The sequence below is a fragment of the Mercenaria mercenaria genome, chromosome 8 (assembly GCF_021730395.1).
Source record: "Mercenaria mercenaria strain notata chromosome 8, MADL_Memer_1, whole genome shotgun sequence".
Taxonomy (NCBI): Eukaryota; Metazoa; Mollusca; class Bivalvia; order Venerida; family Veneridae; genus Mercenaria; species Mercenaria mercenaria.
Genome location: NC_069368.1, coordinates 71446061 through 71473928, shown reverse-complemented (window position 1 = coordinate 71473928; position 27868 = coordinate 71446061). Strand labels below are relative to the sequence as shown.

General features: G+C 33.8%; 1 protein-coding gene across 2 annotated transcripts in view; it reads right to left on the bottom strand.

Annotated features, from left to right (window-relative positions):
• LOC123566115 (immunoglobulin superfamily DCC subclass member 3-like) overlaps nucleotides 1-27868 on the bottom strand; it is a 171653-nt gene that overhangs the window by 124349 nt on the left and 19436 nt on the right. The window contains exon 1 of one of the 2 annotated variants that reach the window (XM_045359980.2): nucleotides 26552-26808. The exons of the other annotated variant lie outside the window; for it this stretch is intronic. The gene's annotated coding sequence lies outside the window, so the exon portion shown is untranslated. Of the gene's footprint in view, nucleotides 1-26551; nucleotides 26809-27868 lie in introns of those variants that run through there. 2 annotated transcript variants of the gene reach the window in all.

The window sequence follows — 27868 nt, the reverse complement described above, 5'->3', positions numbered from 1 at the left end:
CAGGACCAAGGAAAGATCCATCAATTCTTATAAAACTCCGCCTCAGATTTACAGGGGCACATTGATTTAACTCATTTGCCGTAAAGTGGTTTCAACACAGTAAAGATAGAATCGATTTATTAAATCTGTATTCCTCTAAAAGATATATCAATATTTGCAACTATTGGAGGAGTGGCGAAGAGTTTGGCCGCCAGTGTGATACTGTATTCATTGCGTTGTTACCCTAGTTAGTTTAAGCATTTATGATGAAGGCAAATTGTTTTATGTATTTCTTTACGACATATGACTTAAGCGGAATGACAACACTTTCAATAAAATAATATTATGTTAGTAAATATATCCCAAGATACAGTTATGAATGACTAGGAAAGCTCCTTTTTGGCATTCATTCATGTTCGTGTGCTGCCTATTGCTATGCTATATAATACTCCTACAATGTCTGCGTATACTCTAATTATTTTAATTACTTTTTGCGTCATAAAGAAATTAAGTACTTAGCATACATAGTAACTATAAACGTTATAAAATGCTTGTTAGAATCAAGATGTAAATCTTGGCTTCTGCAAATGATTTCATTGTTTTCAAAAATTACATTTATTGTGTAAATACCCAGATGTTCATTCGTGTTTCAAATAAATGTAATAATTATTTAGATATTATTCAGCATGCGACACATTTTCGATTACACTTGTTCTAGGTGTAACAAAATACACTGGATACATTTCGATTAGAATAATTCATAAGTTATACCTGGATCTCGGTAATTAGAGATGAAATGTAACACCTGGTACAGAGTTTTGTGAATCAAAATGCAATTCAATCATTTTCGTTTAACCTTTTTAAAAATCTTTTCTAAAACAACTGGCAAAGTTAACAGTATGTCTTTTCAATGTTGTGTCTAGCATTATCGGCACTTCATGTTCATTTATTCAAACCCGTATACAAAATAGCAACAACAGTTCATACAATATTGTAACATGGTTGATATATGTATATATATACATTTTATTTTATTTTATTTGAGTTTCATCCATTTACATGTATCAATTTACATAAACATATAAAATATTGCACATAAAATATAATGTAAATGGCCACTCTAGTAAGAGTTACAAGAGACTTTATACAAATACTACACCATTTTGATATATCATACAACGAGTTTTTATATTCCACTTGCAATTTAGTATATGTAGACATATGTTTAAATAAAAGTTATGAGCACTTCAGTCATCCAATATCACTGGACCAAATTCTTAACTATTCAATAAGAAAATATGCATAAAAAATGAAATTTTAAAGAAATGACTTTACCATACTAATCATCATTTCATACATACCATTTCATGTGTTACAATAAGTTCATGCTTTTAAAACATAAATGTTTTAAACGACTGGCTTCTGTTTCTGAGACAAAAAGGAAAAGAAAGTCTCACGAGACAATGTCTTTGATACAGGTCTAGCCGCTTGTAAGTTGTATGCTAACAAAAACGCAATTAATTATGTAACGCAAAGATTTTGTGTGGCATATAATCTGCCACTGATTCGGATTTTAAACATTTTGGCGTAACGCATTCCATGTTATTTCCACTCTATCTTTTGACAATTTCAGCAGTCACTTAGCCACAAGACCTTGTAAAGTTTTTGTATCGAAGTGTTTAGAAGGAGAACGCATGTTGCGTATTATTCTATACTGATACGAGAGTAGTTTGCGTGGGTAATCGCTGAATGCTGACTAAAATAATTACTGAACGCATCATTTTAAAACCAGTTATCATATGAATTGCAACATATATCAGCTGTTTATAATAAAAGCAATCAAAAGATCGTTCGATAAAAAGATTAATACGTCCCGGTAATTAACTATTGTTTTATTTCAAGAAGTGTTTAATATTTTCATATAAATTTTACGAGTATCCGCGCCTCTGCAATATAAAGTTAATTTTCTGATATCAGTATAAAACGTTTGCACACTATATTCCCATGTTATCATGAAATTTAATCTTTGAATACAAAACCAATATTAAAGACAAACTCTCTGAGTATTTGGTTTTATTTGTTAATATTCTTCCGCTGTGGACTTTATCACAGGTAATTTGTTGAAGTATTTACTTTTAATTTTTATAGCCGTTCTAGTCAATAACACAGATAAAAGGTCTCAATCATTTTTTGTCTATACATTTAATTTCACGAATTCGGTTCCTATTGAAATTCAAAAAGAAAAAAAAAACAACCGAACTATAGGTATGTATTTCTGAAACCATTATTATACCCAATTACTAGAATTATATATTTACTTAACCCTTATCATGCTGGACACAATTGATTCTGCCTTTGCGAGCGGTGTAGATCATGATCAGCCTGCACACACATCCGTTCAAGATCTGCACTGTTCGCCATTCAGTTAATATCTTTTTGGTAAGCACCCTCTTTAAAAGTTAATGGTACTATCCAAACTGAAAGATGGACAAGTTCATTATAGAAAGTTAGCAGATTAAGGGTTAATATACCTCGTTCGAATATATATATATTAAAGTTTATAAGAAATCTCTTGAAGACGAGGTAGAGGTTTACGCAGTTAATGGATTACATACATTAAGTTTGAATACATGTAGAAAATATCCATGATGTACTGATGAAACGAAATACATGAAACTTCGTCTAAAATCTCCGTTTTGCATTATTTTTTTTTGTCAGGTTCAGATTCCCTTCGAAACAATTTAGGCCATATGTCGCCATCCTGCTATTGAAGATGGAGGAAGACACTAGGTGTATCTCCTGGAATTGTTTCTGACATGGACGGGTACCCGAGTAGAAACAACTACCATCTGAAAGCCAGCTGGTTGTCTTCTCAGATGAAAAATTCTACGCTCAAAACGAGGGTTCAAACCTTCTGCCAGTGTGGGGCAATCCATCTTAAATCCTTAACCACTCAATTGAACAATCAATACCTATTTCAAAAGTAGGGTTGTTTTGTCTCAGCGATTTTGAAGGTAATTCATTTAATTAAATCGACACTAGTTTTAAATCAAAATAGCAACGTTAGAAATTGTAACATGTATACCTCTTTCTAACACAGGTATTCTTAGTCTCAGCAACTTCGAATATGTTAATAGTGTGATCCTCGTTTCCTGTGTAAAGATGACTGTAGATAATTATTATACTTTGGTCGTGTATTTATCAATTCATTATAAGATTTATGGTAAGAAATGATTAGAAATGTAGCTGAAACTCAGTAAGCAACTGCAGATATCAGTTAAACTAAATGAAACATCCAAATCAGATTGTAAAAAAATTAAAAAGTATGTCGATGTTTCTATCGTAAAGAAAGATATTATAAACCGCAAATGTGGACGAGAGTGTCTTAAAAGCGATACAAATGTACAGTTTAAGCACATGTGCATACTATTAACCTCATAACAAATATGTAGCCAGAAAACCTGTAGACAATGGCAAATTTATGCAATCATATACTATCATTCATACTTAAATTGCTCATTTGCCGTGTCCTCATTTTTTTTTTGCTGAACATTCGATAAATATTAACAGACCTGAAGACCGGGGTAAGTATATATTTAGGCCTACGTAGAACTATGACTTTCTGTCGAGATAAAACAACGTTAAACCTTTCTTAATACAAGAGAAATTTTACCTCTTCTTTTTATTTATACCGAAAGATCATAAAAACCTGAGAATAGTTCCATAAAATATCCCGTAAATAAAATAGAACTTCTACTGAAGAGTTGTTGGATTTACAGAAAATTCCTCATAACTACAATTATTGAACTTTCTATTGTTAAAACGATTTTAGAAATATTTTCATGTCAGATTGATGAGAAAAAAACTTTAGACTGCGTGTTCCTAAAATGCATCATAACTTTTTCCTCTCTTCGCTGTAATTATATTTCACACAACAAGGAACTCGCCCGAATTTTACGTTTAATTCATTGGTTTTAATCATGGCTCTTGGCCATTTAGAACATTTTATCGCCTGCTCTTATGTGAGCATCGTAAATATTTCAGGAACGTTTACGTGTTATCATTTAGGAGAAAAAACATTGAAATTTGTCACCGGAAGGATATAACTCTCCCGTTTGTGTAAGAGTGATAGTCTCTCCCTTTTAACAAATATTTAAAACAGAAAATGTTGAACCCAGTACGACAACAATGAATATGTTTTAGGCTAGTTTTAGTTAATTAAGACGTCTTGACAGGCAATGGAATACGTTTCGCCGTTAGGAAAGTCACAGAGACATTTCATACCCTTAAAGATATCTACATGTCTTTTTATGTTAACTGTCGAAATAAGACAAGCTTACACCTTGTGCAAACAAACACCATGCAAAACTGGTCGTTCTGACAAATTTCTTTCATTTGGTTGCACAGATTCCGTATTTTATTTTACCCTTATTTACTTCGTACCATTTAATGAGAGAGCAACCCAAATCAGGAAACATACAGTAAATAAAACTTGATAAAAACATTTTTTTTTCTGCTTCTAAAAAATTAATGCTTTGCATGTGGAATGTGTTTGCTGCTTCCCGATTAAACAAGACACTAGCAATCAATTATGCAAAGACTGCGTAATGTAACTACTAGTGTATTACCCAACAGGCTCATTTAAATTATAAATGCAGCTTAAAGACCATAGCATACCACATAGTGACACATACCTTCTTTAACACACGGCTCGTATAAACAATGAAATTAGATAACAGATGTTTCATGACATATAAACAACCAAAATAAGATGTTTGACCAATGTCGTAAAATATTGTAGTAAAATATTTCGCCCAAAGGAAATCGCAATAAAGATTTAGCATTTATCCTGCTAAATTTATAAAATGGATTGGCGCGTCATTCAATTTTAGGTGTCTTGACTGAAAATTTACGGATGTGCAGGCTGATCTTGGTCTGCACTGGTCGCAAAGGCAAAATCACCTGTCGACAGCAGACTAAAGGTTAAACAAAAAGGTTTTGACATGTTCTAGACCTCTGGAATCCTGCGGTTACTTCAATGTATATGAATGAAAGAGTTCCGTTGTAAATTGTGCTAGGGGTGTGAGGCGTTTTTAATACATTTCATTGCCTCTCAAGAAAAAAAAAACAACTTTGATGATATTCTGCTTAAGATGCTTTCTATGCTTCAATAGGATCTGCTTATAATAAATACTATGAATATAACTATAACTTGATCACAAAAAAAATTGCAATAACAGAGAGGTTGGTATTTCAGGTCAAAGTTAATCAACTCATTTCCCATAGACCAACATTGTAATGTTTCTTGTTATGGGCCTGTCCTAACATTTAAACTTTTAATACCACCTACCCAAGATGGAAGAACTATCCAAGGCCTATCATAAAACAGCAAGACCATCACTTTCAGACACATATTTCTCTTTGAATTTGGCAGTGACGTTCTTTTTTATTATTTTTCATGAAATTGCTCCACGGTAAAACATGCATAACTATCACCCAAAATGCATCATTCCAAATAATGTTTCCCAGAAATCATGGATTAGAATTTTGACTTATGAAATAAGATAATTTTCAAACACGTTCAACACCTATTAGACCAATGGGAGACCATTTTACATCGAAATATACACGGCAGAATTCCGTTTTTCAACCAATCAGAGGCCCTATGACCTGCTTCACTCTGACCTAAATTCAAACCTATTTCTATGCTCTTGTGTTATGTTTTCACTATGAACACAGCAATTGAGTACGATCAAAATATTTGCCTGAATTAATATGATCGATCTAAATCACGTAAATTTACAAGACACTCGATTATGTTTTCGGATGTGTTTTTGCAAACACTTTCTGTCACGTGTAAAGATCAGCTAAGAGTGTCGTTTTGCAATTATTCCACACTCCTTATTACTGCATAACAGACAAGTTTAGGAAAAATGAAAAGAAATGATCATATCATCGCTCACTCTTATTCATAAAAACTATCAGTAATGTTAAGTAGATTCAGAGGTATTTTCGATGATTGCAATGCACAGCTTTAGTGTAGTAGCATTGCTACTATGCTAAGAATGTATGTGCATGTTTTCTTTGACGAGTGCTTAATCCTTGGTACACGATAGTGTAGCGCTGCGACGAGCTAACAACATTCGCTGTTCTGGCAATCGTAATTTGTGGACGAAAGACACGTTTTCGTACTACTTTCTTTTCATAAATTTCAAATTTAACTCTACATTCAACCTCGTTTGAACACTTGCAGCTGATGGCAACCTTTACATAAAGTGCAAGAACTACAATCTGACTAAAGTACTTGATCTTCTAAACGAAGATCTGAGAACGACCCATTCACATTCGTCTTCTGTATATTTTTGATTTCCAAGATTGCTATTTTTATTTTCGCAAATCTATTTTTGTTTGAACCAATCAGGCAACTTGTTCGAATGTCAAAGAGTAAGAAAAAATTGCAGTTAATCCAGGGCTCAACCCGGGACCTCTCGCTTTCAGAGCAAGTACGCTACCGACTGAGCTAACCGGCTATCTGACGTCTTTCGACATAAAAATTGTTGATAATAAATACCAAGGCTTTTTAAGAATGTTGTAACTTAACTTTTGATTGGCTAGCGGAAGGGTTGTCAGAACGAGGCAGATCCTATGCGTAGCGTAATAGAAGATGTACTTTAGTCAGATTGCAAGAACTAAGAACTGATTGCAGATCCACAGAAATATCCATCAATTGTTTTAGCGCCCTACCCCGACATGATTTATTTCCTTCTGCCGTAGAGTGGTTACATCACAGCAAGTAAAGTATTGACTTGTCAAATTTGTATTTCTCTAAAAGATTTTTTAATAATTAAGGCTTTTGTGGTAGCGTAGAATCTGCAGATAATTTTCTGGCCGCCAGTGCGTTAATGTATTTATTACGCTGTTATCCTAGTTAGTTAAAGATTTTATGATGGAGGTAATTGCTTTATGTATTTCTTTAAGACATTTGATTTCAGCGGGATGACAGCATTTTCATTAAACTAATTTTATGGTTGTAAATATACTCCAGGTTGTGGCTATGCATCATAAGAAAAACTGCTTTTTTTTGGCATTCATTCATTTTCATGTGTTAACCTATTAATATTATGATGTAATGTTATTCCGAATATGTATACCTACCATAAAGGATATGTTTCTTGAAATCCACAAACTTTCTGTCTGTAGGTATTAGCTAAATGCGTACATTATTAAAATGTCATTGTTAAAATCTAAATATTGAACTCTCATTGTGTTTTTCACTCCTGCCTAGGAAGTACTATTAACGGAATTTCTATCTTAAATGGTACTCAATAAATTATAAAGGAACGGTATTTTCTAGCGTTACTATACTCTAAACACGGATCCCCATGCGACTTTGTAATAGATATGAACATGTTACCCGCATGTCATCAGCAGCTCTTGTTTTACATGTCTTACACATAATGTTTTCACCAATCAAAATATCACCAATGGCATTAAAGAAACTTAAAATCTAATTCATTTTGCAGTTAAGACAATAAACTACAACCCAGTGCGCACTATAAGCCAAGGCATACATATATCTCCGAGAATAGCCTGTGTTCAGACCCTATGTTTTGTTCCCTTTTCTTCTCAAAACATACTCAGAGCCAAGACTGATGAAGTCAGAATATATAATAGAATTATTTTTTCTAAACAAAAAGATTACCTAGTCGGTAGCCAGACTACTCCGAGAAATGCGTTCAATCTTTTGAAAATTTCGAAACGATGCTCTAACTTTGTATTCTAGTTCTTGGATATGTTAAAAATAAACAATCCCGGCACACAAATAAAAATGTCTTATTCTAGCACATTCCAAGAACAACAGTTTGTTTTTACTTCAAAAGCAACAGAATGAACAAAACAAAAAGCAAAGGGAATAAAAAAAAAACATGTGCAGAGGAAATCAAATAATCTACAAGAAAATACATATTTCCGTTCTTCACTCACTAAAATTCCAGAAGGGCCCTTTCAGTGTTTGCATAATATACCAAGGACAGACTATTTTGCTGCTTTTAGTTCATGGAAAGCCCGGACGGAAAAGTGCGTTTATGTTTCGTATGTTATATGGACAGTTAGAACTGTCTGAATTCCCTGCATAATTATCACCTGGTTATGATTTTCAGTCATCCAGTATTCAATATGCGGCGATTTTGTGATGACTCATATGACAGGTTACCTAAAATAATTGTTACTACCGTGTCTGAATAGAACAATACACATGTTTCTCCCATTAGTGACACACACAATTCATAAGATTTATTCTTGCAAGATCTTATCACTGACAAGGCGTTCTTGAAAATATCAATAAATGAATTAAAGATAAACTAACACGCGTTCTGCTAATACATTTACGAGTCGGATCGAAGAAAAAATATTATTATTATTTTCATCATGGTACTATCCTGCTTGAATATCATTTCTCGTGAAGCAGAGAATCGAAGCATTTATTTTCTTTTCACTTTTCTCAGTGTTTGAGCGCAAAATGCGCAGATTGCATGTTTTGAAACACTACAATCTAAAAATGGTGTAATATATATATTTTCTTAGTAGTTACTATTTGTTTGTTCTGTCTTATACTATAAATACAACGGATAACTTATAGGCGAATCTCCCTAATTTTCAAGTTTGGATCATCTAATCTCGTAATTTGTTTTGTCTTCGAAGACGTCTACTATTAACTTAAATACTTTTACATGTAGACTTTGCAAGAGTCAGATTGTTATACTGACATTTTGTAGAATGTGATCACGTAAAGAAATTAATAATGTTATAACCATGTTGTCTATAACCTATTTAATGGATTTGCGTGCTGAATTTAATACGTTTGCAAAAAGTGAAACTGTCAAAAAGAGTTCAGGTTTTTAAAACCAATAATGTATGTAGAAACCGGTGTTACCGTTTACTACAAGAGTTCTTTAACACATACATTTTGTGTGTTATGACCAAATAGCTATAGCGCATATAGCAAATCAATATTTTGGCGATGGTTGTCGGTATACTTAATAGTTCGATGGCCTATGTACTGTTCAAGTTGAATCCCACGGCTGAGTAATATACTCCCTCTAAATCTGAATGTGTACTAAAGTCTGTTATAGATCCCAAAAGATGGTTGCGATTCATGCACGGTGTTAATTATCTCAATCCCCAATCTCCAAATTGTTTTTTTTTTCAAAATGGGATTAAAAGCTACAGATGTCTGTAAAGGTCGAAACATTGATACATAAAGCTTGTTCTACTTCTATCTGGATCTCGTCATACCAAAGACGTAAAAAATGGTACTAGCAGCTTCCTCGCTTGGCGCTCAGCATTAAGGTGATAGTGCTAGGACTGGTCAGCCCGGTGTCAGTATAATGCGACTGGGTGGGGTATCATGCCACGTGTCTACGGCGTGATATTCCAGTGAGGCAGCACTATAAAGTTGGGCATTGTGCTCACTGCTACAAGTAGACACCGTCGTTTATATGCCTGAAAAATTGTTGAAAAAGACGTTAAACCCGAACACACACGCACACACTTACACCATAATGATTTGGTAAATTGACACTCTATTAGACCACACTGTAATATAGGGATCAATATCGTAAACGAATGATAAAATAACATAAAGGTAGTTGACCTGCAGTGACAAGCGACAAATATCGAAGTATTCTCCGTATGGGATTTCGACATTCTCGTTGTTTTTTTTTTAACGGAAAGCCATATGTGCGTTGAGTTCTATTTATGTCCGAAGAAAGCAGACATGCCTAATGAAAATACGTAATCACTCGGAAACTGAGGAGTGTCTTTATGGATAATGTATTTTGAAAGTACATGATAGTAATGCACGCAGATTGTGCTCACACGCACTGTTCAAATACATACTTTAAGAAGCTTCAAGATCATAATATTACTTCCAATAGATAACTAAGGAATCAAATATTTTCACACGGTTTATATGTAAACAAATTTGCTCTCCATACATATGTTTTATAACATAAAGAAATATTCAAGTGAACTCAATTTTGACACGACATGGAGTAGAGCTGCTTGGTATATAGCCTCACTCTGTAGATATTTTGTTCAAGAGACAAACTAAGAGAATAACTTTTAACGCAGAATCAGTTTTATTTTATAAGTGCCGGCTCATTGAAATGAGAAAAGAAACGAAAAATGTGGCGTAGAAAATAGAACTTTCAACTGAGGACTATCGAGATCATGAGGTAAAAATGCAGCGGTTGTGATGACGTGGACACCGATGGTGAATGTGGGTAGTTTTTGGCTGATAAACAAGATAAATAAGGCATATATGACATAACAGTTGAGACATTTGATACTTTTGGCCATGTTAAAACTGACAAAACTAACATTTTAATAAAATATAAATTCAAGCAATGAAAGTTACACTCGTCACTTTGTTTGAATTGTAAACTCAAAAAAAATGTGCAGTCTATTCTACATGAACTCCCCGCCCCCCCCCCCCCCCCCAAAAAAAAAAAGAAAAGAAAGAAAAACATCGGATAAAAACTCAAAGAGTATGTATATTGATGCCAAGACCCACAGTTGAAGGAACAATTTAACCCGCAGTAATTTATCGGAAAACTGCATGATCATTGTAGTTTTTGCATGGTAACCTAAATGTTTACCCAAGAGGTATTTTCATTCAAGATGCGCATGAATTAGGAGCTGCGAGACGTGATCGATCTAGACCAGTTACAGTCTTTTTGGGGGATAAAAATGACGTTGAAAACCGTCTGCATTTAACTGAACGACACAAGTGACCTAGCAATAAAATGAGATTACCCAAGCCAGATATCGCATTTGGCCAAAATACAAAGACATGAAGTATAAAAGTCCTCCGCGCAATTTGTATAATGGTAACTCAGCCACACTGACAGCAAAGACGAACATGCTGTGTGATGAATTTCTTGATACGAAACACTTAAAAAAAACCAAAAAAACTCCAGGCACGAAAATTCATACGCTGTCAAAAAATCACAGAAAGGAGCACACCACGTTCGAATCCAAGGCTCAATTGTCTGAAGAGCAATGTGATGAACACATTGATCAGTGTAGCCAAAGTATGCATGCATGAATACGAAAAACGGAAAAAAAGAAACACACAGAAGACGTCATGTAGTTACAAATCACCGTATATACATATCATTTTGGATGTTAGAGGGGAGATGCATCGAAAATTAGAAGTAGGAGTAATTTCCATAAAATCAACATGATAGTTCTTTAAGTAGGTAACCTTAATGAATGTGGCTTTAAAATTAGTTAATATTTTACAACGGAATTTGTTACACTAAAAAATGACTACATTATATTTCTTTTAATTGGTACCTAAACATGACTGGAATGATGTTATTTTCATTGATGGCATATGTAACTCAAGCAAAACAAATGCAAAGAAAATTCGTTGGCATTGGTGCGTTTGTCTAAAACTGCATATTTCATTTAACGGTAGTAAAACAAACAGCTCACCGAATAGAACGAATATTTACTGTTTGGCAAAATACGTATGCCCCAATGCAGTCATGTTTTTGTAATAATTATGGATACGAAAAGATTGAAAATGAAATCTCAGGTATGCGTAATAAATATTCTTGATATTTATTGATATTTAACAGATGATTTAGAAAAGATAAAGAATAAGAAAAATGACTTTTATCATTGGTTAACTTCGTTAGATGGTTACTATAATGAATGACTTTAACGTTATTTGAACTGGATAAAAATAATATACGCAGATGGACATGCACTTCTTGAATATGATAAAGATATATCATTTCGATTCAAACGGAGAAGATAAAAGAAAGTCTCTACCTGCTGAGGCAGGAAGGAATAATTTTGGTTATATAAAAGCTATACACAAATTAAACTTCAAAACTAACAATAAAACAATTTCTTTCCATTCAAAATTTGTATAACTGGCACAATCTGTTAGCAGTTATGCATTTCTTAAAGACATATTAACCTAGAAGCTATTTGATTGAATCTAATAAACAGAAATTTATAACTTTAATAAAATTCAGAACTGGACATCGCCATTATTGTACTGAAACTTGAAAGTGGACAGGTACTTATACTCTGAAAGGAAGCGCACGTTCTGCAAGCAATTGTAATAACACAGGCGCTGTATGCCGTTTCTTACCGAAATGTCCATAGCAAGATATATGTAAAAGGGTATTACATCCCGCAGACCAATTTATTCGGGAAGATGAATTATGATACAATATTTGTTTTGAGTATCTTAAAGCTGTTGTTTGCATGTCTAATAAATCAAAAATATTTTCACTTAAGAGAAAAAGCAACATTTATTAAGCAATATTTTACATGTCGTTTAAACTCTTTCTTGCTGCTGTCGAATAATTGTCTACCTGAAACTAGTCCGAGCTGAGGTAACAACCTACCATAAACTTTTGTACCTATCAAACGGTTTTATATATTTTAGATTCTTTATTTCTGGATAGGGGAATTGTTTCTATTGCTGCTTAATCTGTTTCCAATGGTATTCGTTCTGGAGATGTTGTAGCATACTTGTATTATTTTGAAAAGAAGACTACGTTCGTATCACATCCCAGAAGTATATTTCAAGATTATATGTTTTTATGAAATTCACAACAAAACGTGTACGATTGTATTTCTATGAAACTTTCGTTCTCATAAAAATACTATTGGTCTGAAGAAATTCTGTCTACCGTAATAAGATAGTCCGTACATATTATACCGTCTACCGTGTCGTGTTGAGAAACAGTAATTGTAGCAAGGACTTTTGTCCTTTTGAAATACCGCTTTACTATCAATAACGTTCAAAATCACACATGAACAGTTAAGTATCAGGTACGACATTTTTACAAGCTTGATCGTTTTAAATTTTGACATAATGGAACGTTATCCACAAACGCTTATATACTATATGTTATCACGACACCTATCCCTTTAATACAAAACCGTGATTTAGAACTAACCGTCTGACTGACTGGTTTATTTCCGTTTATTTAAACTCTGTATTTTGACTTTCTCTGTATTTACTTGCTTTTATCGCAAGTTGATTCTTTTGATTATTTCAATCTAGACTGTTGAAATATTTATTTTATCCTTGAAAAGAGATTGTTGTAAATATTATTGATAAAGGGTCTAACCTTGTTTAATTTATGTTATTATAAAATCCACTATTATAATATATATATATACACAAGTTTCATTTATCCGGTCTCTATCTCCTCAAGCACACGTTCAATTCAAACAGCAATAATAAATAGTATAATCTAGAAATCACAATTACTATTATTCCTTTGATATCAGACAATATATTAGCCACAATAACTAAAGGGTTGTCTAAGGATTGTTTAGTTTAATTCACAGATATATTTATATTATCAACCACTCGCTTGTATGTTCGTTGTCTATAGCAAATCTCTTGGATGTATCTGTGATCCGTGCATTAAATATACTCAGTTTGAATACAGATACAACACTCGCGTGCGGTAAAGTTCCATAGGCTACTGAAAATACAAAATCTTTGAACAGAGATACGTTCTTACCTTGGATGCAAAGTTAGGGAAGCCCCCTGAGGGGAATTCTAACTTCAATAACCTCTGACTTCCAACATTCTTATTCTTTAATTCACGACGTCTGATTTTCCACTTCTTTATTTAGCACATGTACGTAATTTCTTCTAACTTAAACTTTCATTTCTTCTACGCAACTTCCATTTCTTCTACCCTTTTACCATCTACCAATTACTGCCCTTCTAACTTCCAATATCCTTACTCTTAACTTCATGCTTGACCATATATATGGAAGTAAGTTGGAAGTTGGAAGTCATACAGTCAGATGTAAGAAGTCACGAAGTTAGAACTAATCAAGTCTGGAGTAGTGCAGTAAGAAGTCCCTCCAGTGGTTTCTTCATAAAATTCTGAATGACACAGAGCTGTAATGTTTATTTGATTTGATCTTATAGAAAATTCAGTTCATATCAATGATAGCGTAATCTGCTTGGTAAGTTTCTGGACTGACTTTCGAGCAAGTTTTCATTATGTGAGGCCATGGGAAAGTAACCATATTTGAAGACATATTTTTCAAATAGGAAATTCCCTAAAATGCAGATTTTACAAACGTTTGTAAGTTGTCAATTTTTCATCATATAGTCAAATATAATGCAAAGGCCCCTGTGCATTATTTTGTGACATTTGTTAACCATGAAAATCATAAAAGACAACATGTGGCCTAAAGGTGTGTCGTTGTGACGTTTAGCCTTACAAAGCAGAACAAGTGATGGAAATCACGAATTTGATGCTGATTTTATTATCATATTACTTGAAAAAATTTCTGACGCACACAGCTTTTGGTATTATATTTCAACTCTAGAAATATAGTATCACTTCTGTTTTATCATTTCGCACAAGACTTTTAATTTAATTGTGGTACAGTTTTCCGTATATAGGTTCCGTGTGTGATTCTGTGTTATCCAGAATGTTTTATTTGGACTGCATTATCAAAACAATAAAATGATGCAGTATTTACTTTTTACCTTTTTACAGAAACTATATATGAGTAACAAATATTAAAGAACGTGGTAAGTGAAAACATACCAATTCAGGAAGGCTGGTATGAAATAATGTTGTGCAGATCATACCATATCCACAGTATGTAGACATACATTGTAAATAGTCTAAATCAGATAAATTAATTAATGGTGGGTGCTAGAATATTTATATATATACAGTCAAACCCGAGTGTAAAAACCTCCCTTGGTGACTGAAAATGCTGGTCTTTGTGAAAAGCTGGTCTTTAAAGATAGGTAAAGTGTGACTTTTGTAAGCCGGTATTAAGAGGTTGTATACAGTGTGGGTCTGGCTGCATTTGTTAATGGGAAGGAGCGAAAATATGTTCCTATGATATTCGATATCTCAAGCATGTTTTAGTAGTGAAGTTGGTTAAGGGAGCTCATCACTTTTGAAGACAAGGGTAAATTACCAAGTAATATAACCAACAACTAAACAAGATTATGTGGGATAAGGCCGTGACCTCGGTGCTTCCGAGGGATCTACTTTCCAGATTTTATTTATTATAAATTCTAAATGAAAATTATGGCATATTGTAAATATATAACATGGTATATAGAAAAATGATGAGAAAATATTAAAGATGAATGGAAGCAACATAGCAGCACGAAAGTGTAGAAAACTATGAAAATAAGCGCAGACTATACTAGACCTAATAAGATATTGTAGGTTCTAGTAAATCTCACTAATGAGAAACGAGGCGAACATGCTCTCAGAGATCTCTATGATAGGAGATGATATTTCAACAAACAATATTCTTACTAAGTTAAGTTAATACGAAATGAAACATAACACTTAGATCAAAATAGGATCCGGTGTAAGTTTAGAAAGTTTTTGGAAAACCAACGCACAAAACAAAATGAAATATTGATATGTTTTACTGTAATATAGGAACACAATAAAACGTGCATCAAGCTCGCACCAAGTGCGAGGGAAGGGTAATAGCAAACTATGCTACAATAAATAATATAATCCATCCAAGCGATTGACTGAGCTAACCAAAAGACTGGAAACATAAGACAAGAGGACCAAGGTCCCTAGGTCGCTCACCTGAGAAACACACCATAACAGTGTAAACATGTTTGACCTAGTGATTTCATGGAAACAAATATTCTGACCAATTTTCATTAAAATTGGAGCAAAAATCTTGAGTGTAAACAAGTATTATCTTTGATTTGACCTAGTGACCCATTTTTTGACCCCAGGTGACCCATTTTCGAAACTGACCTAGATTTTATCAAGGCTATTATTCTGACTAAACTTTATGAAAATCCAGTGTAAAAATCAGTCCCTATTGCATACACAAGGTTTTTCCTTGATTTGACCTAGTGACCTAGGTTTTAACCTCAGATGACCCATTTTCAAACTTGACATAGATTTTATCAGGGCAATCATTCTGACAAAGTTTCATGAAGATCAGTTGAAAAATACAGCCTCTATCGCATACACAAGGTTTTACTTTGATTTGAAGTAGTGACCTAGTTTTTGAACCCAGATAACCCGTATTTGACCTCGACCTAGATTTCATCAAGGTAATTATTCTGACCATATTTTATGATTATCCAGTGTAAAATGCAGCCCCTATTTGCGTACACAAGGTTTTTTCTTTAATTTGACTGGGTAACCTAGTTTTTGATACCAGATGACCTACATTCGAAATTGACCTAGATTTCATCCAGACAAACATTTTGATCAAATTTCATGAATATTCGGTGTAAAATGCAGTCCCTATTGCATACACAAGCTTTTTCTTTGATATGACCTAGTGACCTAGTTTTTGACCCAAGATGACCTTTATTCAAATTTGACCTAGATTTCATCAAAGCAATCATTCTGACTAAAATTCATGAAGATCAATTAACAAAAATACAGCTTCTATCGCATACACAAGGTGTTTTTTATTTGACTCAGTGACCTAGTTTTTGATCTCAGATGGCCCATTTTCGAATTTATCCTAGAATTCATCAAGGCAATCATTCTGACAAAATTTCATGAGGATCAGTTGAAAAATACAGCCTCTATCGTATACACATGCTAAATGTTGACAGACGACAAAGAGACCGGACATCGAGCGATCACAAAAACTCACCTGCTCAGGTGAGCTAAAAACAGGGGGCATTTACATGTCTGTTTCAACATAACCCAAGTGTAAGAGGTTTGTAGCAAAGTGATCCACAAATTATACAATATGTACGGACCTACATATACTAAATGCAACTTTCGACTGATCACTAATAATCGTATGGCCGGTAAGTTGAACAACCCTATTTATATAAGACACAGTCGATCCGTGGACCCGGTGGATGGCCGACCACATGGTCAAGGCCCCCTCTAATGGTTAAAGGGCGCCCGCCCAATAACACTAATAATAAGAGATGACCTACCGAGCGCGAGGTTGCAGATACGAGAAGGTCAACCTAGACAAGTGAACTTTTATTTTTGATACTGCCGTAGTATACAACAATCAAATATTTTGTGAATCATGAAATATTGCTCACAATCACAACAGGGACGAAATTAAAATGAAATTAGAATTGACTTAAGCCAAACCATTTGATATAAAAGACTTTCTTTACTGTACCTCGAATAAAGTTTGCCAATTTTTAAGCGCCATTTAAGTCACGACACTAATAAAATTAAGTTTATATACACATACACCTATTATGCAAACGTCGTACCATTCGAAATGTTTATAAATGAATAGTTTAAAAAATCAAGCTGGTTCTATTCAACCGTATTGTTCAATGATGATTAAATGTTCCAATAGCAGCATACAAGCAAACTTGAGTTTATACACACACAATGCAAAGAGTTTGTTCTCCAATGGAAAAGTATTGTATACCGTAGATTACGAAAGCGGCGTGACATGTTTGGTGCAGCAGTAAATTTGCCAGTAGCAGGGTCCTACGGCATGGTAAACCATTGTGACCCTGAAATATATTAAACTTGACGGCAGAAATGTGTTAAAACAACAAAGTTAAGGTAATGTGAATCTGGAGAGGGTGGGAGAGAATTTTTGTAAACGATCTATCCTCTACGAATGTACCTGTCACTACACTAAATTTGCCCATGAAAAATCCGTTCGATTAAAACTTGTCAGACTAGTGATTGAGCTGACATATAAACAGGTTTTTTGTTACACAGGTAACCCTGTTCTCAGCAATTTTGCTGCGCTTCCTGGGACGCCTGTTAGCTTGGGAATGTTTGTTTTCCGCAGAATAAATCTTGTCAATATTTACTACACTTCTCGAGGATAGCTGTCATTTAAAATTATGTCTGTGTGCGTGTGCCTTATGTATTTTTGTGATGTTTAATAAGTCTTAAGGCTTTAGGTAGGTAGCGAAAGTAGAAGTAGAGATCTTTCAGAATGGATATGAACTTCTTAACAATTTGTAACACATGTACCAAAAACATTTACACATTTAGAAACATGAATACAAACACTTTAAAAACATGCTTTTGAAGGAGGCATTATCTGAACATCAGAGCAAAAATGTAGTAAACAATCCTATCGAAAACGGCCGCTTTGTGAATAGACACATTGAAAGGCTAATCCAATTTTAAAACGAAAAATATATCCCATTGCGGCTATTGAATAAATTTATATACGATTGACAAACACATAAAAACTCCAAAGTAAAACAAGTCGATAAGAACAGAACAAGCACAAGGGGCAACACCGGTGATTAAAACCGGCTTTATTTCAACCATGTTTCACAGGTGTACCAGTGTGAATGAAAAATATCCCAGCGTGGTGAATTTCGAGCTAATGTTAACTAAGAACATAATATGAAAACCTGAACAATGCACGTATACAGTTAAATAAGAGAAAACAAAGAGAACCAAACTCGCAAGTAGAGAAACTATAACAGGCCCGAAAACAAGTATTAAAGCTAACTTGAAGAGCTTCCTATCATGCAGTTCTCTCCCTATATAGTTGGACACAATCAATGCGGATAGCGTTGCGTCCAACTGTAAAAGGACTGACCATTAAACATGCGATGTGTTCTCAAGTAGTTGGGTTATAACTTTTTAATGCAACTTTTAAAAATCTTCCCAAAAAACACTGAAAATATGCGCAACTGTAAAAGCCATAGGCACAATATATTCTTCCAGTTTACATATACTGAAAACAGTCTATAAACCTGCTGATTGCTACGTATATATATAGAAATTATACTTTGCTCAAACTTCGAAAGATAAAAAAGCCAGATTTTGACATATAAACATAGCTTGACAAATTATACGCCCTTCTGTCTTTTTTAATTCAAGACAAGTTACATAAAATACAGCAAAAGAAGTGGGACAATGTTAACCTCGGTAGATTTTAACTCTGTGAGAAAATTATTTTGTTAATTTTCAACATGATTAAAGTATATAATGAGATGAGGTGGTGAATTTACAGTTAAATCATCAAAAATGCCATTATTAAGATTCATATCACTAAAAGACATTTATTGTATGATAATATAAATTGAGAACTGATTGAAGAGGCTAGAAAATATTCATCAATTGTTTTAAACGCCCTACCCCGACATGATTTATTTCCTTCTGCTACAGAGTGGTTACATCACAGCATGTAAAGTATTGACTTATCAAATTTGTATTCCTCTGAAATATTTATTAATAATTACAGCTATTGCGGTAGCGTAGAATCTGCAGATAATACTCTGGCCGCCAGTATGTTAATGTATTCGTTTCTCTATAATCATAGTTAGTTAAAGATTTTATGATGGAGGCAATTGCTTTATGTATTCCGTTACGCCATCTGATTTCAGCAGTATGGCAACATGTTATTAAACTAATTTTATGAATGCAAATATATTCCAGGTTGCGGTTATAAACGATAAAAAAATGTTCTTGTTGGCATTCAGTTATTTCCGTGTGTTATCCTACAATTCCATTTTTATGATTATGTGTATATTCCAAGAAAGGATATGTGTCAGCGCTATATCAGATTATTCGAAATCACATTAAGACTACTTGGCAAATCATAAAGGTATTTAACACACAACGAAACAATCAAAATATTGAAGCTAAGAGTAGACTCCACCAAAGCATCGAGTACAGCTAACACAGTCAGAGTCACGTATCGCAAAGTAGGCCGACCACAAATAAAAATATTCAGACGATGGGTTGCTTCAAATATCCGTCATATATATATATATATACTAAAATATAATCGTCTATTAACACAATTATGTTTTAAAACAGACCTGAACTATACTAAAATATAATGTTCCACTTACACAATTATATTTTAAAACATACCTGAACAATTAATTACTTCTCTTTGAAAGTTGTTGTCACAAATGTGGTTTAATGTTGTTGATTTTTTTTTTTGAAGGGAGGTAAAACCAATTCTATTTTATTGGGCAATGAATAAGACAGAAATGATATGCACAATATCTTTAAGTGCGAAATTACTTCACTCATGCAACCTGTGGTAAATAGCTAGAAATGTATTCAAGCATAATTGCAGGCATAAACTGCCAAGTGGTAATGGCAACTGGGCTTCCAGAACCAAACTGAATGTTTTCCTCAAATAATGAGTTCAATCTTTTAATAGTAAATAAAATCGGAAAAGTAGATCCCTCGGAAGCAATCTTTTAATAGTAAGATTAAAACTTAAATCATCGAATTAAATGAGTAATGGTCGTAACAATACAAATGATGTCATTGTTAGAAAAATAAATAATCTCAACACTCAAAAAGAAAAAAAAAAGAAATGTTTTTTATTCAAGCACATTCCAAGCAAAGAACAACTTCGGAAGTAATGAAGTAATAGAATGAACAAAACATAAAGGAAAGGGAATAAAAACATTTACAGAGGAAATTAAATAAGCTACGAAAATACGTATTTCCGCCCTTCACTCCCCTAACTAGAGCAGTGCATCAGTGTCTGCATAGTGTACCAAGGACAGACTACTCTGCTGCTTTCATGTCATGGATAGCCCGGATGGAAAAGTGCGTTTCTGTTTTGTATGTTATATGGCCAGTCTAAAAATTGTCTAAACTCCCCGCGTAATACGCTCAATATCACCTGGTTATGATTTTCAGTCATCAAATACGAATTTATGATGACTCATGACAGGTATAACCTAAAATAATTGTTACTACCGTGTCTGAATAGAACAATAAACATGTTTCTCCTTCGTGATACACACAAATTTATAAGATTAATTCTTGCAAGATCTTATCACTGACAAGGCGTTCTTGGAAATATCAATAAATGAATTAAAGATAAACTAACACGCGTTCTGCTAATTCATTTACGAATCGGATCGAAGAAAGATTATTATTATTATTATTAATCATGGTACTGTCCTGCTTGAATATCAGATCTCCTGAGTCAGGGTCATCTCCACAGGGAGTCGAACCATTCATTTTCTGTTCATTTTTCTCAATGTTTGAGCGCAAAATGTGCAGTTTGCATGTTTGAAAACACTACGATCTAAAACTGGCGTAATCTATATATTTTCATAGTAGTTACTTTTTGTTTGTTTTCGCAAAATACTGTCTTATATGAATGGGACGGATAACTGTAGTCGAATCTCTCTTATTCTCAAATCTGGATCATTCAATCTCGTAATTTGTTTTGTTTTCGAAGATGTCTACTATATATTTAAAATACTCTTACACGTAGACTTTGCGAGAGGCAGACTGTTATACTGACATCTTGTAGAACTACGATTAAGTACTAAACAAATTAATAATGTTATAAACATGCTGTCTATAAACTATTTAGGGGATTTGATTGCTGAATTTAGTATGTTACTGTCAATAACAATTCAGCTTTATAAACCCAATTATTTATGTAAAAATTGGAATATATTTATAATGTACTTATTGCTGGATTTTTGAAGCAACCCGTCTACAATATTTTTCCGTTACAGCTTTTTCATATTGTGGGCCTACTTTGAGATGCATGACTCTATGTCTGTGTTTTGGGTGCTCTGTCACAACCTATATAGCTCCCTTCGGATTTAACTCCCCGGGGAGCTGTATTCGGAACACGTTTTCGTATATAGCTCCTTGGGACAGAGGAGCTGTATACGAACGCAAAGCATGTACAAACCCGACTCCCTTTACATGGAAAAATTAAAATACTATAACAGTAGTGTTCGGGTAATACAAAACATGATTTTCTTTAGCAGAGTGTTTTTGGATATGCGATTTCCCACACCACTTGGGAGACAGGTGGGGATTTATGAATTTGATTTTGTCGAGCCTTTCCTAGGTACATAGTCCCGAAAACGGATATAATTAGACCAGTTAGAAACATGGGTTTTTGTATCTGGTGTAGCAGTTATGAACCTGTAGTCCAAATACATACTCGACCATACTGTGACAGGCACGCACCTTCTGTACTATGTGTCAGAATAATCAAATTTGGAACAAACATTGAGTAGGTGTACCTGAAGATTTTTAATTTTTTATTCGAACTTGACGGAATAAGGTAGTTGCCCAAAACTGTCCAGAAATGTTGACTGGCAAATATTGGCTTAGTACTAGTTATGACCCTTGCATAAGAATTAAGGCATCATGTGTGAACTATTTTGACACTATCTGGTCTTTAAAAACGCGACATAACGAAATGTCCTAAATAAGCCACGTGGTTCATGTTGCATAGAAAAACCGAGGAGCCATATACGGAACAAAGCTACAGGTGTTCCGTTTATAGCTCCAGTTTTAACAAGGGAGCTATATACGGAGAATATAGCTCCGCATTAGCTATATACGAAAAGGTGCCCCGAGGAGCTATATGCAAAGGGAGCTATATAGGGTGTGACAGTGATCTGTGCTTCCGGGAAATCTGCCCTTACATTTTATCTTTTACTACTTACTACAAGAGTTCTTTAACACATACATTTTGTGTGCTATGACCAAATAGCTATAGCGTATATAGCAAATCAATATTTTCCGATGGTTTTGTCCACTCACTTTAGAGACCACTTCTTTGCCGGTATACTTTATAGTTTGATGACCTTCGTACTGTTTAAGCTGCACCCCATGGCTGAGTAATATACTACCTCTAAATGTGAATCCGTACTAAAGCCTGTTATAGATCCCAAAAGATGATTACGGCTCATGAACGGTGTTAAGTCATCTCCATCACTAATCTCCAAATTGGTTTTTGTTTTAATTATGAACAAAAAATCAATTTTTCTTTCAAATTGGGATAAAAATCTACAGATGTCTGTAAAGGTAAAAACATTGATACATAAAGCTTGTTCTACTCTATCTGGATCTCTTAAACGAAATCAACCTTAAGGATTTGGTGAATCCAACATGTTCGTTGACACCCTATTAGACCACACTGTAATGTAAGGATCAATAACGTAAACGAATGATAAAATAAAAGTAGTTTACCTGCAGTGACAAGCGGTAAATTACATTTTCTCCTTATGAGATTGTGACATTCTCGTTTCTTTATCGGAAAGCCATGTATGCGTTGAGTTATATTTATGTCCAAAGAAAGCAAAAATGCCTGAATGAAAATACGTAATCACTCGGAAACTGAGGAGTGTCTTTTATGGGTAGTCTGCTTAAAAGTACATGATAGTAATGCATGCAGATTGTGCTCACACGCACTGTTCAAATACATACTTTAAGCAGCTTCAAGACCATAATATCACTTCCAAGAGCTTACTTGGGAATCAAATTTGTTCACACGGTGTATATGTAAACAAATGGTATGTTTTATAACATAAACAAACATTCAAGTGAACTCAATTTTGACACGTGATACAGAGTAAAGCTGCTTTGTATATATTCGCTCTGTAGATGTTTCGTTCAAGAAACTTACTGAATAACTTTCAACATAGAACCAGTTTTATAAGTGCCGGCTCACTGAAATGGGGAAAGAAACGAAACATTTCAAATGAGGTCTATCGAGATAATGCGGTAAAACTGCGGCGGTTTTGATGACGCGGACACTGATGGTGAATGTTGGTAGTTTTTGGCTGATAAACAAGGTAGATAAGGCAAAGACCGCATAACAGTTTAAACATTTTATACTTTTCACCATGTTAAAACTGACAAAACTAACATTTTAATAAAACAGAAATCCAAGCAATGAAAGTTACACTCCTCACTTTGTTTGAATTGTAAACTCACAAAAATGTGCAGTCTATTCTACATGAAAAACACACACACACAAAACAGCGGATGAAAACTCAAAGAGTATGTATATTGATGCCAAGACCCACAGCTGAAGGAACAATTGAACCCAGATGTATATTTATCGGAAAACTGCACGACCATTGTAGTTTTTGCATGATAACCTAAAAGTTTACACAAGAGGGATTTTCATTCAAGGTGCGAATGAATTAGGAGCCCCGAGACGTGATCAATCTAGACCAGTTACAGTCTTTTTGCGGGATCAAAAGGACGTTGAAAACATCCTACCGTCTGCATTTAAACTAAACGACTCAAGTGTCGTAGCAACAAAAAGAGATTACCCAAGCCAGATATCGCATCTTGCCAAAATAGAAAGACATGAAGTATAAAAGTCCCCCGCGCAATTTGGATATTGGTAACTTGGCCACACTGATAGCAGAGAAGAACATGTGGGTGTGATGAATTTCCTTATATGAAACTGTTGTTTTTTTTACATCAAGGCACGAAAACTCATAAACTGTCATAAACTCTCAGAAAGGAGTATAACAGGTTCGAATCCAAGGCTCAATCGTCTGAAGAGCAATGTGAGGAACACATTGACCAGTACAGCCAAAGTATGCATGCATGAATGTGAAAAACGGAAAGACAAAAAGATGTTTCCTCTTTAAAAAGAAACACACAGAAGACGTCATGTAGTGACTAATCATCGTATATACATATTATCTTGGATGTCAGAGGGGAGATGCCTCGAAAATAAGAAGTAAGAGTAATTTCCGTAAAAATCAATATGGTAATTCTTTAAGTAGGTAACATTAATGAATGTGGTTTAAAATGAGTTCGTATTTTACATATTTTTTTTACACTTAAAATTACTACAGTATAATTATTCCTTTTAACTGGTGTCTAAACTTGACTGGAATGATGTTATTTTCATGGATGGCATATGTAAATCAAGCACAAAAAACAAATGCAAAGAAAATTCGTTGACATTGGTGCGTTCGTCAAAAACTGCATATTTCATACGGTAGTGAAACAAACAGCTCACCGAATAGGACGAATATTTACTGTTTGGCAAAATATGTGTGCAACAATGCAGTCATGTTTTTGTAATAATTATGGATAAGAAATGATTGAAAATGAAATGTCAGATATGTAATAAATATTCCTTTCTATACATGTCTGGAGATCTTAATGCCTCATATCGCTGAAATGTTACATTCTACTGTCTGCGAAGAAATTTTAGCGGAAATGCTGACCTTTATGATGACGCAATACAATATTCAGACCAAAAAGCATTAATGAAACATTATGATATAAACATAAAATCATCAACCTGACATCACAGGATAAGAAAAGGAGGAATCAATGTTATGAATCGATTAATGTTTAAATAAGCAACAAATTATTGACATTCAACAGATGATTTAGAAAATATTAAGAATAAGAAAAATGTCTTCTATGATTGGTTATGCAATAACGTCGTTAGATAGTTACTATACTGAATGACTTTAACGTTATTTGAACTAGATAAAATAATATACGCAGATAGACGTGCACTTCTTGAATATAAAAAATATATATCATTTCGATTCAAACGGATTAGTTAAAATAAAAGAAAGTCTTTACTTGCTAAGGCAGGGAGGAATGATTTTGGTTATATAAAAACTATACACAGATTAAAACTTCAAAACTAACTATAAAACAAATTATTTTAATTCAAAATTTGTAAAACTTGCACACATCTGTTAGCAGTTATGCATTTCTTAAAGACGTATTAACATAGAAGCTATCTGATTGAATTTAATAAACAGGAATTTATAACTTTACTGGAAATCACCACTATTGTACTGAAACTGGAAAGTGGACAGGTACTTATAATCTGCAAGCAATTGTAATAACACAGGCGGTGTATGCCATTTCTTAACGAAATGTCCATAGAAATAAATATGTAAAAGAGTATTATATTCCGCAGACCAATATCAATTCGGGAAGATGAATTATGATACAATATTTGTTTTGAGTATCTTAAAGCTGTTGTTTGCATGTCGAATAACACGAAACAAATTTTTAACGTCACTGAACAGAAAATTATTAAGCAAGATTTTACATGTCGTTTAAACTCCTTCTGCCTTGCTGTCAAATAATTGTCTACTTGAAACTAGTCCTACCAAACGGTTTTATATATTTTAAAGTCTGTATGTTGGGAGAGAGGAATTGTTTCTATTGCTGTTGAATCTGTTCCCAGTGGTATTCGTTCTGGAGATGTTGCAGCATACATGTATTATTTTGAAAAGAAGACTATGTTCGTATCACATCCCAGTGATATATTTCAAGATTATATGTTTTTATGAAATACACAACAAAACGTGTAAGACTGTATTTCTATGAAACTTTCGTTTTCAAAAAAAATCCTATTGGTCTAAAGAAATTCTGTCTACCGTAATAAGATAGTCCGTACATATTATACCGTCTGCCGTGTCGTGTTGAGAAATAGTAATTGTAGCAAGTACTTTTGTCCTTTTGAAATACCGCTTTACTATTAATAACGTTCAAAATCACACATGAACAGTTAAGTGGTAGGTACGACATTTTTACAAGTTTAATCGTTTTAAATTTCGACACAGTGGAACGTTATCCACAAACGCTTGTATACTATATGTCATCACGGCACCAAATAATACAAAACCGCGATTTAGGAATAACAGTCTGACTGACTGGTTTATTTCTGTTTATTTAACCTTCTCTCTAGTTACTTGATTTTTATCGCAAGTTGATTCTTTTGATTATTTTACTCTATACTGTTGAAATATTTATTTTACCTTTGAAAAGAGATTGTTGTAAATATTACTGATAAAGGGTCTTACCTTGTTTAATTTATGCTGTTATAAAATCCACTATTATAATATATATACACAAGTTTCATTTATCCGGTCTCTATCTCCTCAAGCTGTTTAATTTTAACAGCAATAATAGGAAGTATAATTTAGAAATCACTATTATTCCTTTGATATCAGACAATTAATCAGCCACAATAACACAAAGGCTGTACAATGATAATTTAGTTTAATTTTCTTATCAACCTCTCGCTTGTATGTTCGTTGTCTATAGCAAATCTATGGGGTTTATCTGCGATCCGTGCATTAAATATACTCAGTTTGAATACAGATATACAACACGCGTGCGGTATAGTTCCATAAGCTAGTGAAAATACAAAATCTTTGAACAGAGATACATTTTCATCGTGGAGGGGACTTCTAACTTTAATAACCTCTGACTTCTAACTTTCTTATTCTTTACTATACGGCGTCTCTGACTTTCCACTTCTTTACTTCTAACGTCATTTCTTCTAGCTTAAACTTTCATTACTTCTACCCTTCAACTTCATTACTTCACTTCTATCTTCCAACATCTTTACTCTTAGTTTCAAGCTTTATCATATATAAGGAAGTAATTTGGAAGTTGGAAGTCATGCAGTCAGAAGTAAGAAGTAATGAAGTTAGAATTAATCAAGTCAGAAGTAGTGCAGTAAGAAGTCCATCCAGTCGTTTCTTCATAACATTCTGAATGATACAGTGCTGTAACGTTGGAATTGATGCAGCATTTGATTTGATCTTAGAAATTTCAGTTCATATCTATGATAGGATAATCCGCTTGGTAAGTTCCTGAACTGACTATCGAGTAAGTTTTCATTATGTGAGGCCATGGGAAAGTCATTTGTTTTTCAAATAGGAAATTTCCTCAAATGCAGATTTTACAACGTCACTTAAGAGAACCATGAAACAGACAAGATGTGACCTAAAAGTGTGTCGTTGTGACGCTTAGTCTTACGATGGAAATCACGAGTTTGATTCTGATTTTATGATAATGCGATGTCGCTTTAAGTAGTTCAGATATGCAACTTTTAAAAATCTTCCCAAAACACCTTAAAATATGCGCAAAACTGTAAAAGCCATACGCACAATAAATTCTTCCAATTCACATATACTGAAAACAGTATATATACATGTACCCGCTAACTGCTATGTATATATATAGATATATAGAAATTAGACTTTGCTCATACTTCGGAAGATCAAAGCCTTTTGTAACACAGATTTTGACATATAAAAATAGCTTGACACATTATACGCCCTTCTGCCTTTTTTACTCCAAGACAAGTTACAAAAATAAGGTAAATGAAG